This window comes from Hemiscyllium ocellatum, chromosome 37 (genome assembly GCF_020745735.1).
Source record: "Hemiscyllium ocellatum isolate sHemOce1 chromosome 37, sHemOce1.pat.X.cur, whole genome shotgun sequence".
Taxonomy (NCBI): domain Eukaryota; kingdom Metazoa; phylum Chordata; class Chondrichthyes; order Orectolobiformes; family Hemiscylliidae; genus Hemiscyllium; species Hemiscyllium ocellatum.
In genome coordinates this window covers 44,557,035-44,573,620 of record NC_083437.1, presented here as the reverse complement: position 1 = coordinate 44,573,620, position 16,586 = coordinate 44,557,035, and positions in this window count along the sequence as shown.

Sequence of the window (16,586 nt, the reverse complement as noted above, 5' to 3'; positions counted from 1 at the left end):
AGACCCCACATCCCACCAACTGAGTCCTACTCTTCATTCCAGTGTGACTCCCCCAGTAACCCACTGTCAGTGTCATTGACTGCACACTATTTCAAACCCTTGATTGCTACAGTGTCTCCCAGGTACCAGCCGGGGGGTGTCAACATCCACATGAGGATATCAGCCCGTCCTGGCAGTATCCGCCCCTTACTCTCTGAGGATGAGAATCCCTTGGAGGAAGCATCTTCTGGTCTGACTCCTTTGCCAGATGTTGAGATGGTCCTCCCTAGATTTCTCACACAATTTTGCCACAAATTGCAGCATGGTCAATGTCATTCAGGCCCTTGTACAATTCTGCCTAAAATGGTCATGTAATCTCACCATCTGATATCATAGTTCCTTAAAAGATTTGTAAAAATGAGTAATATTGCCTTAAAACTTCCTGAATGTGAACATTTGATAATTGGATGTATAGCAAAACCACTAAAACTGATTCAAAAACTAAAAGTGTGGTTTAGTTGCTGCCATGGGTGAAATGTTTCAGCTGTGTGTGATAAAAGGGTCACATCCATGACCCTTCAGAAATCCACAACTAAATATTGTTTCCCACGAGAGTTTCAAACAATAACTTTCTACTTTGCAATCAAATTAAAGGAAGCAGATCCACATTCATTTCATCATGGACGGAATTTCCAAACCGCCTGTTGGAACGATCTAATTAACCTGTAAATCTGGAAATATTTGCCCTTCAAGGACTGAACTTGAGTTTTATTTTGCAGAAGTTAAACTGTTGACAAGTCACTATACGGCCAATGGCCAGAACTGTCTCTGTGTTTGGAGTAAGTGGGAGAGTTTACAGGAGGGAAATCCATAGCCTACCCAGGAGAGAGAGGCCACTGGGAGCCCCAGCTGATTGGCTGCTGATGAGCTCCTGCTGCCATTTGGATAATGAACCAGGAAGTGCCAGCAGCTGAGAGCTGAGCCTCCCCTCCCATCCCCTCCCCAGTCAGAGGTCAGCAGCTCCAGACCCACCCCAGTGGAGACCATGGCTCACTCAGGGGAATGGCAATGGGAACAGTAATTGTCTTTGGGAGGGACATCTCATGGGATGGGGATTTCTGGATTGGGGGTTTGAGTGGGCAGTTGGAAACAAGAGCAGTGCAGTGGAGCGGAGCGGCTGTCAGTGACCACCCTCGTGCTCCAGGTCCAGCCCCTCCCCTTTTCTAATTCATTCCCTGGATTCATGCTCAAATCAATGGAAAGTGGGGAGCACTGATCGAATGGACAGGCTGCCCACATTGGTAATAGAGTCATCATGTGAGACAGCACAGAAACTGACCCTTTGGTCTATAATCCCAAACTAATCTAGAGCCATCTGCCTGCATTCAACCCATACCCTTCAAAACCTTTCCTATTCCTCATCTCATCCAAATGTTTTTTTAAATATTGTAACTGCCCCTGCATCCATATTTCCTCTGGCAATTCATCCCACATACGAACCACTCTGTGTGAAAAAGTTGCCCCTCTTGTCTTTTTTAAATCTTTCTTCTCTCACCTTAAAAATACGCCCCCAGTCTTGCAATCTCCAACCCTAGGAAAAAGACCCTTTTCATTCACCTCATCTATACCCCTTACAATTTTATAGACCTCTGTAAGGTCAGCTCTCAACTTCCTACACTCCAGTGAAAAGAGTTAACTAGTTGGACAATCCAGCTCTTTCCCATCTCCCCCAGCGCTGAAGTTACTGTAGCCCCCAAGGTGGGTGAAGATCTTCAGTGGTCATTGATTGACCAATTAAAGGCCTCAGTTGCAGTGCCGGGGGTTGGATGGGATGTTAAATCTTAGATTTCCACACCCAGTGTTTATGAGCAGGCAGGTAGTGGTTTTCTAATCTGTCACCAACCCCCGTCTCCAAGTCTAGAAGATTCCACCCTCCCCTCATCTCAAGAATAACACTCCAGATCGCATCAAAAAGAACATTCCCTCATCTCTGCTTATTTTCCCAACCTTCTTCCCTCCATTTTCTGATTGTGACTCCAGAAACAGTTTTCTCTCTGTTTACTCTGTCTAAATTATCTTTGATTTTGAACATTTCTTTCTTTGAGCTGTGCCACTAGGGGCGGCACGGTGACGCAGTGGTTAGCACTGCTGCCTCACAGCGCCTGTCGACCCGGGTTCAATTCCCGACTCAGGTGACTGACTGTGTGGAGTTTGCATGTTCTCCCCGTGTCTGCGTGGGTTTCCTCCGGGTGCTCCGGTTTCCTCCAACAGTCCAAAGATGTGCGGGTCAGGTGAATTGGCCAAGCTAAATTGCCCGTAGTGTTAGGTAAGGGGTAAATGTAGGGGTATGGGTGGGTTGCGCTTCGGCGGGTCGGTGTGGACTTGTTGGGCCGAAGGGCCTGTTTCCACACTGTAAGTCTAATCTAATCTAAACGAAACAATCCCAGTTTCTGCATTTTTCTGAAGGCCAAATGCTTTACTGTTCTGTTCGATTGTCCAATATAGAATGGTGTTTCCTTGGATTTACTCATGATCGTTCAACGTTGAGAGACGTTCTGAAGGGGTTAATCTGGAGATGACATTAACCTCCATCCAAACTGATGCTGGCTCCAGGTTTGGATAGGGGTAAGGCAGAACATTTTAGGATCTTGAAGATCTCCGATCTGTCCTCCTCAGTCTCTCAATAATCTTCATAAGCAGGAACTGAAAGCAAAACAGGTAGAAAATACAGAACTCAGAATTATGACCAAGAATCACTGGACTCAAGATGCTATTGTTTCTGTCTCTCTCCATCGATGCTGCAGACCCACTGAATTTCTCAAGCAATATCTGTGTTTGCGATTGGAATAATGTCTCTTATTGGCGTTACTCACACCTGATTGCTGTCAAGAATAAGCGACATCTTGCTTAAGACAAGATCCTCTTCTCACTAAGACTCAGCTGGTGACAACTCATGACCCCAGCAGCAAACCGGCTGGTGGTCAGCAACCCCAGGGTGTAAATCCAATGCTACATCAAACTGACATCACCATTAGCTACAGGTCTGTTCAGGGTTTATTTATGGTTCAGGTTTTGCTGTTACTGTTAAAATTATAAAAGCAGTAAGGTTTTTTGTTCCATGGATTTTCTCTCCTAATGAACAGCAGTAAAAAGCCGAGTTCTTCACAGCCTTTGTTTTGCCCTTGGGCAGAGAAGGGTTTGGTTCGACTGGGAGTGCCAGAGGTACGTCAGGCAGTGACACTGACCTGGCATGAACCAGCCTTGTTCCGTCTGTTGCCTTTTCCTCCAGCATTTGCCAGTGAAGGGTGCCACCTGCTGTCTCAAAGACCTCAATGATATTCCACGTCCTGCACAGGCCGCTCCCAGCAGCCAGGTGAAAGTGAGGACTGCAGATGCTGGAGATTAGAGTTGAGTGTGTGATGCTGGAAAAGCGCAGCAGGTCAGGCAGCCCAATATGGTCCAGATGAAGGGCTTTTGCCCAAAACGTTGATTTTCCTGCTCCTCGGAATCTGCCTGACCTGCTGTGCTTTCCCAGCTCCCAACAACACTTTAATGCATCACCTCTTTTAGTGAATATTCGACTGGTCTGTATTGCTCACAATTGTATGATTCGTATCAGACAAATTAACCTCCTACATCACCACAGCGACTAAATGTGAAGACCCCTCCCTTGGCAGTCAAGGAATATCCTGAGAAGGGGAAAGATGCAACATCAATGCAAACCTTTCATTGCTCTGGACTACACCTCCTCCCACCCTGCCCCCTGTAAAAACGCCATCCCATATTCCCAATTCCTTCGTCTCCGCCGCATCTGCTCCCAGGAGGACCAATTCCAACACCGCACAGCCCAGATGGCCTCCTTCTTCAAGGACCGCAGATTCCCCCCAGACGTGATCGACGATGCCCTCCACTGCATCTCCTCCACTTCCCGCTCCTCCGCCCTTGAGCCCCGCTCCTCCAACCGCCACCAAGACAGAACCCCACTGGTTCTCACCTACCACCCCACCAACCTGCGCATACAACGTATTATCCGCCGCCATTTCCGCCACCTCCAAACGGACCCCACCACCAAGGATATATTTCCCTCCCCTCCCCTATCAGCGTTCCGCAAGGACCACTCCCTTCGTGACTCCCTTGTCAGATCCACACCCCCCACCAACCCAACCTCCACCCCCGGCACCTTCCCCTGCAACCGCAGGAAATGTAAAACTTGCGCCCACACCTCCACACTCACTTCCCTCCAAGGCCCCAAGGGATCCTTCCATATCCGCCACAAGTTCACCTGTACCTCCACACACATCATCTATTGCATCCGCTGCACCCGATGTGGCCTCCTCTATATTGGTGAGACAGGCCGCTTGCTTGCGGAACGCTTCAGAGAACACCTCTGGGCCGCCCGAACCAACCAACCCAATCACCCCGTGGCTCAACACTTTAACTCCCCCTCCCACTCCACCGAGGACATGCAGGTCCTTGGACTCCTCCACCGGCAGAACATAACAACACGACGGCTGGAGGAGGAGCGCCTCATCTTCCGCCTGGGAACCCTCCAACCACAAGGTATGAATTCAGATTTCTCCAGCTTCCTCATTTCCCCTCCCCCCACCTTGTCTCAGTCGGTTCCCTCAACTCAGCACTGCCCTCCTAACCTGCAATCCTCTTCCTGACCTCTCCGCCCCCACCCCACTCCGGCCTATCACCCTCACCTTGACCTCCTTCCACCTATCCCACCTCCATCGCCCCTCCCCCTAGTCCCTCCTCCCTACCTTTTATCTCAGCCTGCTTGGCTCTCTCTCTTATTCCTGATGAAGGGCTTATGCTCGAAACGTCGAATTCTCTATTCCTGAGATGCTGCCTAACCTGCTGTGCTTTGACCAGCAACACATTTGCAGCTGTGATCTCCAGCATCTGCAGACCTCATTTTTTACTCGAAGATTATTTCCTAAAAGCATCAATTTGACTATTGCCAGGTAACACTGAGCAGGAGGAGCACTACAAGAGGGGACAGTAATATGTTAAAAACCAAAAGAAATGCAGATACCGGAAATAAGAAACAAAAACAGAAATTGCTGGAAAATCTCAGCAGGTCTGGCAGCGTCTGTGGAGAGAAATCAGAGTTAACGTTTCGGGTCCAATGGCCCTTTCTCAGTTAACTCTGATTTCTCTTCACAGATGCTGCCAGACCTGCTGAGATTTTTCAGCAACTTCTGTGATATATTTTTGGACTAGCAATCCACAGAAATTGCTGGGTTAAAGTTCTGGAGACAGACTGGTAATCCTAACACTCGTGCTAATGACTCAGAGAAATATGAGCTCAATTCTAAACATGGGCAGCTTCAGTATTTAAATCCGCAAATGAAATAAATCTGAAATAATAATCTCCCATCAGTAATGGTGATTGTAGAATTGCTGTCTTGTCATGAAATCTCATTAGATACAATAACTTTCCTATCGGGTAGAATATTTTTCCTTAATAAGTCTCTACTCAATCTGATGTAGTAAATATCTGTTGAACTCAGTGTCCATGCTGAGTTTCTTGTGTAATGGGGATAACATAAGCATTTCCATAGGCTCATAGACTCCCTACAGTGTGGAAGCAAATCATTCGGTCTATCGAGTCCACACTGACCCTCCTTCTTACCCATCCTTACCCTGTAGCTCTGCAATCCCCACGGCCAATCGACCTCATCTACACAGCCCTGGACACTATGGGTAATTTAGTATGGCAAAAGTGAGGACTGCAGGTGCTGGTGATCAGAGTCGAGAGTGTGGTGCTGGAAAAGCACAGCCAGTCAGGCAGCGTCCAAAGGGCAGGAAAATAGGCATTTCGGGCAGGAGCCCAACTATGGGTAATTTAGCATGGCCAATCCATCGTAACCTGCACATCTCTGGACTGTGGGAGGAAACTGGAGCACCTGGAGGAAACCCACGCAGACACGGGGAGAATGTGCCATCTCCACACAGTCGCCCGAGGCTGGAATTAAATCTAGGCCCCTGGCGCTGTGAGACAGCACTGAGCCACTATGCCACCCACAAATGAAACTGATGGGGAATGAAGGGGTTTCCAATCCAGTGAAGCTTCAGAAATCTGACATGATTCAAACAGACAGCCTACTGCTATGCACACACTATCATTCAACCACAAGCCAACCCTAAATGTCTACATCAGGTAAACCCCCGACTGGAGGCTAACTCACATCATGGGAGCAGTGGGGCCTGTCAGTAAAAGCTAGAAAGCAAACATTTGGAAACAACTGAAATCCAAATGGACATCAGAGAAGTAAGACAAAGGGAAAGGAGATAAAGAAATAGCTGGAAAACTTAATAAGTACTTTGTGTCAGTCTTTACAGTGGAAGACATGAGTAATATCCCAACAATTAAAGGGAGTCAGGAGGCTGAGTTGAGTATGGTTGCCATTACAAAAGAGATAGTGCTAGAAAAGCTAAAAGGTCTTAAAATTGACAAATCTCCTGGCCCCGATGGGCTACATCCTAGAGTTCTGAGGGAAGTGGCTGAGGAAATAGTGGAGGCGTTGGTTGAGATCTTTCAAAAGTCACTGGAGTCAGGGAAAGTCCCGGATGATTGGAAGATCGCTGTTGTAACTCCATTGTTCAAGAAAGGATCAAGACAAAAGATGGGAAATTATAGGCCAATTAGCCTAACCTCGGTTGTTGGTAAAATTCTAGAATCCATCGTTAAGGATAAGGTTTTTAAATTCTTGGAAGAGCAGGGTCGGATTAGAACAAGTCAACATGGATTTAGTAAGGGGAAGTCGTACCTGACAAACCTGTTAGAATTCTTTGAAGAGGTGACAAGTAGGTTAGACCAGGGAAACCCAGTGGATGTGGTCTATCTAGACTTCCAAAAGGCCTTTGATAAGGTGCCACACAGGAGGCTGCTGAGTAAGGTGAGGATCCATGGTGTTCGAGGTGAGCTACTGGCATGTATTGAGGATTGGCTGTCTGACAGAAGGCAGAGAGTTGGGATAAAAGGTTCTTTTTCGGAATGGCAGCTGGTGACAAGCGGTGTCCCGCAGGGTTCAGTGTTGGGGCCGCAGCTGTTCACGTTATATATTAATGATCTGGATGAAGGGACTGGGGGCATTCTAGCGAAGTTTGCCGATGATACGAAGTTAGGTGGACAGGCAGGTAGTACTGAGGAAGTGGGGAGGCTGCAGAAGGATCTAGACAGTTTGGGAGAGTGGTCCAGGAAATGGCTGATGGAATTCAATGTGAGCAAATGTGAGGTCTTGCACTTTGGAAAAAAGAATACAAGCATAGACTACTTTCTAAACGGTGAGAAAATTCATAAAGCCAAAGTACAAAGGGATCTGGGAGTGCTAGTCGAGGATTCTCTAAAGGTACACATGCAGGTTTAGTCCGTGATTAAGAAAGCGAATGCAATGTTGTCATTTATCTCAAGAGGGTTGGAATATAAAAGCACCGTTGTGCTACTGAGACTTTATAAAGCTCTGGTTAGGCCCCATTTGGAGTACTGTGTCCAGTTTTGGTCCCCACACCTCAGGAAGGACATACTGGCACTGGAGCGTGTCCAGCGGAGATTCACACGGATGATCCCTGGAATGGTTGGTCTAACATACGAGGAACGGCTGAGGATCCTGGGATTGTATTCATTGGAGTTTAGAAGATTATGGGGAGACTTAATAGAAACTTACAAGATAATAAGTGGCTTGGAAAGGGTGGACACCAAGAAATTGTTTCCATTAGGCGAGGAGACTAGGACCCGTGGGCACAGCCTTAGAATTAGAGGGGGTCAATTCAGAACAGAAATGCAAAGACATTTCTTCAGCCAGAGAGTGGTGGGCCTGTGGAATTCATTGCGGCAGAGTGCAGCGGAGGCCGGGACACTAAATGTCTTCAAGGCAGAGATTGATAAATTCTTGATGTCACAAGGAATTAAGGGCTACGGGGAGAATGCGGGTAAGTGGAGTTGAAATGCCCATCAGCCATGATTGAATGGCGGAGTGGACCCGATGGGCTGAATGGCCTTACTTCCACTCCTATGTCTTATGGTCTTATGGTCTAAAACCTCTTATTCTTAAACAACATCAGTTTCTGTGAATACCAACAGGTGACAATGGGGCACCAACCCAACAAGATAGCAGAGATAGCTTATTTTTAATTAGAATAGAAATGCTTTAAAGTCAAAAGAAATTTCTACGGTAGTCTTATATTAAACACAGAAGAAGGCTGAAATACACAGTCAAGTTAGACACAATTTCGGTACAGTTCAGAAAGTCAGTTCCTGACTGGTGATAAATAGCAGTCTCTGATAACAAGAGCTGCAAAGTCTTTAAGATGTAGGAAGGGGCCATTTTAATATCAAACTCAGTATTAGGGCACAAAAATTAACGTAAAACAGTGCAATGTACATAACTGGGATACATGGAGGTGGGAAGAATGGGAGGGGATCTCATTGAAATGTGGAGGATTTTTAAGAGACTTGACAGGGTCAATGCTGAGAGGACGTTTCCCCTCGAGGGAGTGTTCAGGGTCAGAGAGCACAGTTTCGGAATAAAGGGATACCGAGTTCAGACTGGGATGGTAAGGAATTTCTTCTCTCAGAGAGTTGGGAGTCTTTGGGATTCCTTGCCACATAGAGCTGTGGGGGCAGAGACCGTGTGTATATTTAAGACTGAGATAGAAAGAATCTTGATCAGTCGGGGAATCAGGGATTAAGGAGAAAAGGTAGGAATGTGGATGTGAGGAATGTCAGATCAGGCGTGATCCTAGTGAATGGCAGAGCAGGCTTGAGGGGCCGAATGGTCTCCTCTTGTTTCCGTGGTCTAATGAATAACAGAAAGCTCATTTTATACTGAGTATCTGCCCTTGGTTAATTACAACTGTTCAGGCAACAGAAGTACTTCGAGGTAACAAGCCAAGTGATGGACAGTCCCAAAACTCTCACTTGTCAGTAATGGGGAAGACTTTGCAGAATTAACATGGAGGGGCTTTGCAGCGATGAACAAAAAGGGCCAAAGAAAGGTCTGGAGGATCTTCAAAGATAAAACTCCAAGTAAGAATTAACTTCAGGAAAAGAAACGCCAATACACATCGGGCACAATGCAATCCCTCCTGTCCATGGAGCAGTTTGTTAGAAGATGCAGCAGCAGAGGGTCTGAGTGTGACTCTCAGAGAGGTGCCTTGAGTATGTCATCACCTCAGGACCAATTAAAGCCTTTAGGAAGGATCTCCTGGACAAGAGAAAGGTCCATACCATTGATGTTTCACTCACAGATGGATGGATGTGAGAGGTCAGTGACAATGCTGCTTTGTGAGCAGCCAACAATGTAACTTCGATCAGGAATATGGAACAATCATTCTGTGCTTTGCTTTTGATGTTAATTCTACATTAATCGTTTTTAAAAAGTGCTCAAGGTTCAGCTTTTGAGAGAAAGAAGAAATGTTGATGTGAGGACATTGAATAAAACACATAAGAGCAAAATGTGGTTTGTTGAAAGTGCACCGAGCCACACCGACCCAATAGCTGTTCAGCTTTTCTTGATTTATGGGAAGTACGTCACACTGAGAGATACTGGGCATGTACAGGACATCTGGTCCAACGGCCAAGCCAGTCCCCGGAACAATACCCAAGGGACCGTCAAGATGGTACAACACCATAACACTGCAGCAAGGGAAGGGTTAGGAAGCTACACAGATGCAAACATATCATTGAGGTTCCAAGTCCAGCAAGTGAAAGGCTCACTTCAGAAGATGCTGAAAATGTGTTGCTGGAAAAGCGCAGCAGGTCAGGCAGCATCCAAGGAACAGGAGAATCAACGTTTCAGGCATAAGCCCTTCCTCAGGTTTCCTGAAGAAGGGCTTATGCCCGAAACATCTAATCTCCTGCTCCTTAGATGCTGCCTGACCTGCTGCGCTTTTCCAGCAACACATTTTCAGCTCTGATCTCCAGCATCTGCAGACCTCACTTTCTCCTCACTTCAGAAGATGGCCAAGCTTTCCTTGTTGTTAACCTCACACAACCGGCCAATGGATAAGGTGATCAGGCCCTTTTACAAAGATCAATGTCACATGTCCTGAAAAGGTGTGCACTAAAAGCTAAACCTGAACCTGCAGCCACAGCCCACACATTATGACTGCACGTGCTAACAGACAGGTACCTCAGCAAGTGCTCCAGGGCACACCAGCTGGGGCTTGAGCTGTTCCAGCTAAAAGCTGGAATTCTCTCCCTCTCCCAGACCTTTCTCTTGATGTCTTTCCTCTCGGACTGGAGAAACATCACGTGTGAGACAATCTCTTTTACTGACGCTACCTTTGCCCAGGGTGTGTTTATTGGAACTGTTGCTGTTTAATAGTTGAATTATTCTGTTAAGTTAAAGTTAGACCAATTCTTCTTTGTTTTGTTTGGATTTTGACTGGGTATAGGAATAAAATGTATTTTGCTTAAAGCCAAAAAGTAGAACTTGCTTGGTTACATCTGGAACACAAGTGCCTGTAAATAAGGTCAACGTTAGGGTCTAGGCTATCTCCTGGATATTTTAGAAGGGAGTTTCGTCTGGTCCATAACACTCAGGACCAGCCACACTGCCGGCAGTGCAGCATTCACTGACCACCATCACCGTCCCCATACCCAACCCCTTCCCTGTCATGAGGTTTCAGCGTCCCCCTCCCCCACCCCCTAACTGAGAAAATTGATGTTTAAATCACTTGTGGCTCACTGTCACCTGAGCTGGCACAGACAGATAGAAAGTCACCTTGTTGACCTCCAGCCTCCCAGATGGAGCTGATGACAGCAGCGAGTGAACAATGAGAGGCACAGAGACTGACTCTGCTGAGCAGGGACAGCTGGTGGCAGGTTCTGGGTGGAGTAGGCCCCCATTGGACAGGCCCTGACTGAAAGGAACAGGCCAGGCAGCCCAGGCAGCAGTAAATGGGCACTGGGCTGGAGCTGTCTACTGCCTCCTTCTCCATCTGTGGAAAATGAGAAAAGGAATCAGTCAATCATTCTGTGCTTTGCTTTTGATGTTAATTCTACATTAATCGTTTTTAAAAAGTGCTCAAGGTTCAGCTTTTGAGAGAAAGAAGAAATGTTGATGTGAGGACATTGAATAAAACACATAAGAGCAAAATGTGGTTTCTGGAAAGTCCTCATATTTAATTGAATTTAGTAAAAGTCTTTGAATGAAATTGACTGAATCCCCATTCTTCCATAACTGTGGTTTCTCTCCCACTGTGGTTGGCAGGGCCCTCCATCACTCCCACCCCATCACCCGTGCTTCTGCCCTTGGCGCTGCCCATCACTACAGCACAATCAGCTTCCCCTTATCCTCACTTTCCATCCACCATCCTCCGCATTCAAAGGATCATCCTCCACCATTTTACACAAATCCACCAAACACACCTTCCCCTCACTCCCCCGTGTCTGCATTGCACAGGGACCGTTCTCTCCAGGACACCCGGTCCATTCCTAACCACCAACACCCCCTCCCCTTCCCACAGCACCTTCCCGTGTAACTGCAGAAGGTGTAACACCTGCCCCCTCCCCTCCCCCCTGCTCACCACCCAGGGGCCGAAACAGGCTTTTCCCTGTACCTCCTCCAATCTGGTGTATTGTATTCACTGCACCCAATGTGGCCTCCTCTACATTGGAGAGACCAAACACAGACTGGGTAACTGCTTTGGGGAACACCTCCGGTCTGTGTGCAAGCATGATCCTGACCTTCCTGTAGCCGGTCATTTTAACACAGCGTCCTGCTCACACACCCACGTGTCTGTCTCAGGCATGCTACAGTGTTCCAGCAAATCCCAGCACAAACTGGAGGAACAACATCACAACTTTACAGCCTGCTGGACTTCATCTGGAGGTAAACACCCTTCCATTGTGGACCCACTCCCATTCCTTCCCTTTCTTTTAGCTTTAACTTGTTACATTCTCTGTCACCATGTCCTCTGTCCCCACCCCCACCCCAGTCGGACAGTCTGTTTTCAGTTTGGCAGTTACACACACCATTGTTCTGCCATTCTCATGTTCCAATCACTTAATCTGCACTATCAGCATCCTTTCTCCTCCAGCACTCGAACCCTGACCCCCTCCTCAAACTATAGCATTAATGCTGCCCCCTCCACACATCACGTCAACTCTGACGAAGAGTTATCTCGACTCGGAACGTTAGCTTGCTCTCTCTCCATGGATGCTGTCTGACCCACTGTGATCTCCAGCATTTGTTGACCTTGTGAGGGTGGGAATGGGTGATCCATTCAATAAAGCTCTCCTGACACTTGGTGGCTAACAGCAAAACAGCAGCAACAACATTTTACACGTAATATTCCTGGGGCTGCCTGATTCAGTACATCTCCAGGACACCCGCACCAACCAACCCCACAGACCCAACATTTCAACTCCCCCTCCCACTCTGCCGAGGACATGGAGGTCCTGGGCCTCCTTCACCGCTGCTCCCTCACCACCAGACGCCTGGAGGAAGAACGCCTCATCTTCCGCCTCGGAACACTTCAACCCCAGGACATCAATGTGGACTTCAACAGCTTCCTCATTTCCCCTTCCCCACCTCATCCTAGTTCCAAACTTTCAGCTCAGCACTGCACTCATGACATGTCCTACCTGTCAATCTCCCTTCCCACCTATCCACTCCACCCTCCCCTCTGACCTATCACCTCCATCCCCACCCCCATTCACCTATTGTACTCTTGGCTACCTTTTCCCCAGCCCCACTCCCCCTCCCATTTATCTCTCCATCCTGGAGGCTCCCTGCCTCGATTCCTGATGAACAGCTTTTGCCCGAAATGTCGATTTTCCTGCTCCTCGGATGCTGCCTGACCTGCTGTGTTTTTCCAGCACCACTCTGAACTAGACTGCAAACTGTGGCTGGAGAGCCGTCAGAGACTATAGGGTCCACTGTGTAGCAGCAGGTGTACTGTCTGCAAGGTGTGTGAGAGAAATTCAGCAAAGATCAACAAATGGTGTCGTCTAAATTCACAACCTATTATCCCAAGAAGGACATGCCCATTGAGAATGTTTCCCTCCAAAACCACATTCCGTCCTGATCAGTGTTTCCTGTCATTTTTTTCTCCTGTGGGGAGGTGGGGGGAGGGGTGGGGGGTAACGAGGGATTCCCACTGTCAGCACAAAGAGGGAACATTGACCCTGACTTGGAAATATTTCACCGTTCCCACAGTGTCACTGGGTCCAAATCCTGGAATTCCCTCCCTCAGGGCATTGTGGAACAACTCACAGCACACGGACTGCAGCGAGTCAAGAAGGCAGCTCACCCCCCACCCTCTCAAGGGGCAACTAGGGACAGGCAATAAATACTGGCCCAGTCACAGATGCCCATATACCATGAAAGGATGGAAAAGCATCATACAATTCACCAGATGCAAACCTGATGGGATTGGGTGAAATGTTTTAGATTCGATTCCCTACAGTGTGGAAACAGGCCCTTCTACCCAACCAGTCCACACTGACCCTCTGAAGAGTAACCCACCCAGACCCATTTCCCTCTGTCTAATGCACCTAACACTATGGGCAATTTCCCAAGGCCAATTCACCTGACCCGCACATCTTCGGACTGTGGGAGGAAACCGGAGCACCCGAAGGAAACCTACGCAGACACGGGGAGAATGTGCAAACTCCACACAGTCATCCGAGGCTGGAATCGAACTTGGGACCCTGGTGCTGTGAGGCAGCAGTGCTAACCAGAGCCACAGTGTAGTTCCTCTCATACAAACACCCCACGTCAACAACCCCACCTTGAAATCCCACATTCCCCATCCCTATACCTGACATCCTCATTCCATACCCCACATCGCCTACGCTCCCCCCAGCTGCCCTCACACACCCTGCAATCCTGACTCCACTGGAGATTAAGTCGTGTAGAGAGTAAATCTTAGTTAATCCTAGGAGAAAGTGAGGACTGCAGATGCTGGAGATCAGTGTTGAAGGGCTTACCCTCGAAACATCGATTCTCCTGCTCCTCGGATGCTGCCTGACCGTGGAGCTAATCCTGTCCGTCTCAGCGGCTGGATTAGATTAAAACCTTTTACTTCCTCTATCTGTTGCCCTAACCAACTGAAACAGTAACTGCAATGTAAATAGAAACAGAATAAATAATCTTTATTTGCTGCCACAGATTTACTGTCTCTCTGAAAGAATTCTAAACAGTCTAATAACACAGTGACTGATCAGCAGGAGCACATTCAATCAATGAGCGTTTCCCATTTGGTGCCTTACAGGGAGAAGTAACTGTGAAACAGGACAGACAGAACATCAATCACATCTGGAAACCGAGAGCATGGCACAGCTACCTTCCAACCTGCAGCAGGTCTTCACAGAACTCAGAGAGCCAGTGCTACTCACTGGCATTGGCTAAAATCGAGTTAAGGCGAAAGATAAAATATAATAACCCACCCCCAAGAACAAGATCAACTCCCCTTCAGGACAGGATCAACCCATACCCCTCCCCACCCCCCCTCCCCTCCCCTCACCCACCTTGCCTTGGGAGAGGATCCAGCCCACCAGAGGACAAGATCAGTTCCCCCTTGGAGGTCTCAAGTAGATAGGATAGTGAAGGAGGTGTTTGGTATGCTTTCCTTTGTTGGTCAGAGTATTGAGTACAGGAGTTGGGTGGTCATGTTGCGGCTGTACAGGATATTGGTTAGGCCACTGTTGGATTATTGTGTGCAATTCTGGTCTCCTTCCTATCGGAAAGATGTTGTGAAACTTGACAGGGTTCAGAAAAGATTTACAAGGATGTTGCCAGGGTTGGAGGATCTGAGCTACAGGGAGAGGCTGAACAGGCTGGGGCTGTTTTCCCTGGAGCGTCGGAGGCTGAGGGGTGGCCTTATAGATGTTTACAAAATTATGAGGGGCATGGATAGGATAAATAGACAAAGTCTTTTCCCTGGGGTCGGGGAGTCCAGAACTAGAGGGCATAGGTCTCTTTTATATCTTTCCCCTCTCACCCTAAACCTAAGGGGCAGCTTTTCACGCAGAGGGTGGTACGGGTATGGAATGAGCTGCCAGAAGATGTGGTGGAGGCTGGTACAATCGCAACATTTAAGAGGCATTTGGATGGGTATACGAATAGGAAGGGTTTGGAGGGATATGGGCCGGGTGCTGGCAGGTGGGACTAAATTGGGTTGGGATATCTGGTCGGCATGGACTGGTTGGACCGAAGGGTCTGTTTCCATGCTGTACATCTCTATGACTATGAGGGACAGCTCTGTACTGGATCAATCCCACTGGAACAGGTCAATCTTCGAAGAGATCCTTGGAGCTGTCCCTGCTCCCTGAGAGCTCCAGGTCTGGGATGAAATTGGGAAGTGAAGAGTTTCTTTGATTGGATAAAGGTCACAGTGAGATAATTGCAGACAAGGGGAACAATCACAACTTTATATCCTGAAGAAAGCAAGAATGATTGTGTGAGAGCAGGGATCAGTCAGCACGCAGATGCAGAGGATGGGGGTACTCGGGTTAGCAGGAGCTGTTTGAGGGTTTTAGCAGGGGGCACTTTGAAAAGAGCACAGCAAAGAGGAACGCTGTCCCCTTTCTGTACAAAGTGCACAGCTAACACGGGCATATTCTCAAACACTTCCCTGAAGCAAGTATTTCATTATTCCAAAGGAGGACAAAAACCCCAAGAGCTGTGTATATGACAGCAATGTTCATGTTAAACAGCAGCACAGTCTTCACCTCTGGCTTTAGACATCCTGCTTCAGAGACACCGGTCACTGAATACATTCAGGCCAAAGTAATCAAACGCTTGACTGAGAAGGAATCAGACAGAATGATGAGTGGGCAGGAAGGTGAATTGGGTTCAAGATCAGATCGTTCCATTCCTGATGAAGAACTAATGTTTGAAACATCGACTCTCCTGCTCCTCGGATGCTGTCTGACCTGCTGTGCTTTTCCAGCACCACACTCCTCACTCTGATCTCCAGCATCTGCAGTGCTCACTTTCTTCAAGATCAGATCAGGTGATCCTGCTGAATGACGGAGGAGGTGAAAGGATCACATGACCCACTCCAGCTTCCATCTCCTGTTTTTGAAGGATTTTACTTAAAGAGAACCCTCAGCCCGCAACCTTCCGTGTCTTGTCCATTGTCTCCATGTGATCCATCACCGTCCGGGAGTTGACCCAATGGATTGTACAACTGAGCAAGTCAGATTGTAGAAGGACATGTTCCTCAGTGACTGTGGTACTTATTCACTGAAACATTGTTACATGATGCTGCAGAGTTCTTTAAAAAAACAGAACAGACGTTTATCACACAGAACAAAAGTAAACAAGCTATCTAAATATAGAAAGCGTTTTGAAACGTCTTAAAACACAACGTGATACAAAGATTTCTCCCATTTCCAGAAAATACCTCTCAGAGAGACTTAAATTCAGAAAATTACCTCTTTCCACCAAATCTTTCATTTTCCTTCGGGTGATCTGTGAAGTCCTCATACATGAATATTCACAAATCAAGAGCTTAAATTTTCTCAGGTCCTAATAATTTGCAGAGTTCTAACCAAGCACTTCTGGTCTGGAAGTTGCACAAACCGAACTTCTCTATTGCGGTGATGATTTCTCCCTGAACAGTCCTGTGTTCTTTTCCACTTT